Source organism: Cuculus canorus, chromosome 1 (genome assembly GCF_017976375.1).
Source record: "Cuculus canorus isolate bCucCan1 chromosome 1, bCucCan1.pri, whole genome shotgun sequence".
Classification (NCBI taxonomy): domain Eukaryota; kingdom Metazoa; phylum Chordata; class Aves; order Cuculiformes; family Cuculidae; genus Cuculus; species Cuculus canorus.
The window spans coordinates 148,263,483-148,267,854 of record NC_071401.1 but is presented as its reverse complement, the minus strand read 5'-3'; positions in this window follow the sequence as shown (position 1 = coordinate 148,267,854).

The following is a 4,372-nucleotide window of genomic DNA, read 5'->3' as shown; positions in this document are numbered from 1 at the left end:
TACACTAAAGAGTAAGGGCAACAGCATGGATTTCAAAGCACTGAAACTGATCTGCTACATATATTTTTGTATTGCACAAAATCAGAAACCTGTTGTCAATTGCAAAACAAAACTGCACAAGCTGAAAAAACTGGCAAGTGCTACTGTAAATTACAATGTTTGCATGCATTTTATATGCATATATACTGTTACGGGTTCCAAGACACAGTATTCTGTTAGAATCGGCATAGAAATCAAATAGCTATACAATTGAGAGGCAAGTTAAACGGAAAAAGCTGATCAAGAAAAATCTCCAGACATGGTGTCACCTGATCCTCCATAGGGGCAACAGTTGTTTTTACTGAGGTGGTCCAAAGAACAGCTGAAAAAGGTCAGAGTGCAACATTCTTTGATTTCCCATGGAGTCTTCTAAATACATTCTTGCAAAAGGTATTCTGGCAAAGCTTTCTACACAAAACTGATACTGTCTCAATAATTTTTACCCCAAGTGAATTAAAAAAAAAAAGTCTCACTCAATAATTTAGGGGTATATCAGAATACGTACAAATTTAGAAGGTTCAGGGAATTATCAACCCTTGACAGTTAAATAGACTGAGAAATACAAATGTCAGGTGTTATATTGTTTCATTTAAAAAAAAAATACAGAAATTAAATGATAAATGGTTTGCAATTCTCTGTAAATGGCTCAAGTTTCAGTTTTCCAAGTACTGTGCTAAGGCAATATCAGAGGATTAACTATTTTGTTCTGTATGGAAGAATATGGGGAACATGCTAAAAACATTAGCTGCTTGCTTTTTTTTTTTTTTTCCAATCCTTGGTAAATAGCTTTAAGTAGTCCTTAAAACGAAGCATCCTGGCTTAATTAACTTCAGAAGAAAAGAATTTCTGCTCTGCGCCCCTGTAGGTTTGAAGCAATTCTTTTAAGTTTTAGTCAAAAAGCATCTGCACATACCTAACACAAACTGCCTTTTTCAATATGGCTACTGAGTATGGTGCATGATATTCTGCATAGCTGGATGCTACATAAAGCTTTACTCTGAGAGTGGACAGAAAAAACCCCAAACTGTTTTCAGTTTCACGGCACATCCACAAGAATAGCAGTGCTCCAGTTCAATCCTTCCTCAGACCCACCAAGATTTTTTGCTGTTTCTATGACCCAATTAAACCTCCTGCTAAGCCTGTACTCTCTGGTCAAACTATGGATATGAGATTAACGAAGTGCTGTATCTTGAAACATCCTTCAGTCTGCTTATTTTGCAGTTTAAGCACACACCAGTTGAGATGGGAGTGTCTTTCAAACCCATCCTAAAGTTAACAAATTATCTGAGTCCTAGCCCAGCATTTTCTAGCTTCCTACACACTGGGTTTCTTTTTGGTTGCGTATGTTCAGCCAGTTGCTTTTAATTCTCTGCTGCCCAAGCCAAAAAAAGGGGAAACTTAATTTTATGGCTCAATCAGCTGAGTCAACACGGCAACTCTTGTGTTTATCTGGCAAACAGAACATACAAGAGTTCCACATTGTATGGATTCCAAGTACCTGAGTTTTATAGTAACATCAGTTATTTGAACCTCCCTGGAAAAAGTCCCCTGGATGGTGGCAGGGAGCAGATGAGTCGGACTGCTGCTCAGCACAGGAAGCGTGTTTAGACACAGTAACTTCAATTGCTGCATTAAGAGAAGATTGGTAAAGGTCCCTACACCATGGCTGCATATCTACACAGTGAAATAATTAAAAGCACAAGTAATACATTTAATCTAGAAATAATCTATATGTATTCATTACACTCACCTTAAAGAATACAGAGATTTCCACAGAACACAGGGCAAGTTCAAACAGCAATGAGCAGCTGAAGGCCTGCTGTGAAAGGAAACCTTCTGTTGCATAAGCTACTGTACACCAGCTGGAGGAAGGTGAGGCCTGTTTAATTAATATCTGTTAACTGAAAACTAGATGTAGTGGTAATTCCATCAGAGGGAGAAGCAATCTTAAATTTTCAGCAGCTATTGGAGCAAGGCTTACAGTAATTTAAAAAATATTCCAACATTAAGACCAGCAATGAGACCCTCAGTGAAGTGGCATAGTCAAATGCAAACCACTGACTCTGATCCTGTATGACCAAAGACTGTCCAGAGAAAAAACTGCAGCAAAGATAGCAAGAACACCACTATACGGTTCTTGGTTGGATGCTAAATAGTTACTAACTTTTGAGATGCATTTGCACTTTGCTGTGCTACTTTGCTTGTTCTGCACTTTCGATGTTTTCTTATAACCAGCTGGGATACCCGAAAAGGGTTTACAAGGTTATCTTCTTTTTATTATGAAATCTGTTTGGGTTGCACTGTGTGTGGGTGGCTGAATGACATAGAAAAAAAAAAGGGGGTCAAAAGGTTTCATGCAATTGATTCGACTGGACACTACTGTAACACCATAATATTTATCCTTGCTCAAGTCTGTTGGATACCCTTACACCAACTCTACTAACCCTGTCCTTGTGGCGTCCAGCTCTTGGATTTAGTAATTAACTTGCTTTCTGTACAAGGATCTCAAATATCAGTTTAATAAGTGCCTCTTGCATTGAAAGCCTAGAAAAGTGAGCAGTCCTTCAGATTTTAGTATTTTGGACTCTTCCGATTTCTATCTACAGAAGTTGTTTTAATTTGGGATTTAGAATTACCGTCCTCCAAAAATAAATTCTGTGATAATTTCAGGATTTGTTTCCCTGCTAAGGACAACTGGAGGCAGACCTGCAGCAGATGGTAACCCTACTGAATAAAGTAAAAAAAAGGTCTTCCAAATAGTTCGGAATTGTCCAGTTACATAAAGTTTTATGGAGACAGGGGTATTATCAACTACTGAAATGTAAACTCATGAGCTATGCCAATTATTGGTTTTTGTCTGCTTGTTTTGTGACAGTATTAACGAAGAATAGTGAGAATGTTAACAGGGAAGAAAATGGTGATAACACACGAAGTGTCTTTCTTGTTTAGAAGAGGGCAAAAAATTCTATTTAAATGACATCTGACAATCCTAAGAGATTAGAGAGACCTTCTAGGGTTGTAACAGTACCCATTTAATGACTATAGAATTTTTCTATAAGTATTTAATATTGATAAATACACTCCAGTGGTAATAGTACCTCGGAATAGCTGGTAAGCAGCTTTTAGCTCGTTGGTAACTCGTGTAAATCTAAAATGCACACAGTAAGAGTTCATCTTTATTTCCTTACCTGCAGGTATTATTTTTTTTTCTGCATTAGAATGACTTAAAAACAAACAAAAAAAATTAGTCCACAACTCAGGGCTACTTAAAAACCTCAGCAGATATCACAATTAGAGGAACATGCTTTAAAAGTAGAATAGGACTTAACAGAAAAATGGAATGTAACTTTTCCAGATAAAGAAGCCTTAGAGGACTGCTTTACATGTTTGGGTTTTTAAAAATGGGCAGTTAGAAGAACACCTTTTTGAGTAAAATAAGCAGACCTTTAAAACCTTTAGGACATTAAGTCCTTTCTTCTACAAAGGATGAGATTCAACAGATGATTTGGAAAATACATTATTCTATGAGTAAATTTATAATATTCATATTTTTTGGTAAATTTTAGTCACTGTTGGAAAAGAAAATTTCTCAAGGATAAGAAATGATGGGAAAGAAAATACGGTCTTACTTTTTAAAAAGGTGGCTGTAATCTCACGTTTTGCTGTCCTAATTTTGAATTGGTTGCCTGTGTCCAGCATAACTAGAGACACGTAGAAGAATATTTTAAAAATCTAACTATTGCTAATAAAGACGACTACTACACTGTATGGGGCTGTTACACTAGTTGAACACACTGATATCACTTCACTTGTAAGAGTGTGCAGAAAGGATACAGAAGACAGGAGTGTCTCCATCTTTTCCTCTTTCCTCTTTTACTTGTGTCTTGTATGGGAGGGGCAAGAAATATATGCTTCTAGAAAGCAGAATGTCTTTGATTTTCCTGTAAAAGGCTGTAAGTAAAAAGTTGTAAACAGAAAAAAACATCATAGGCTGTCTGCCATACGTGAAGTAAATCTCTCCGTCATCTTAAGAGAAAGAATACTTCCTTAAAATTATCATCTTGATTCTATCATTAGCTTCTTCACTGAGAGTGTTAACTAGTTTATTCAGCAAATATATTCATAGACAACATTTTCTGACAGTATATTACTGCATTTCTTTGTTCTAAGATAGCAATGGTCGGGAAAGTTAATACAGAATTAGGTATTCCTTCTGTAAGTGCTGCGAACCATTTTGAAGTATTTGAGGTGTGTTAACTGAGTGAGATTCCCAGACTGAGATTTCTGGATAGAAAATCTCTTAAAAAACACTTTAAAAAATTCATTTCACACC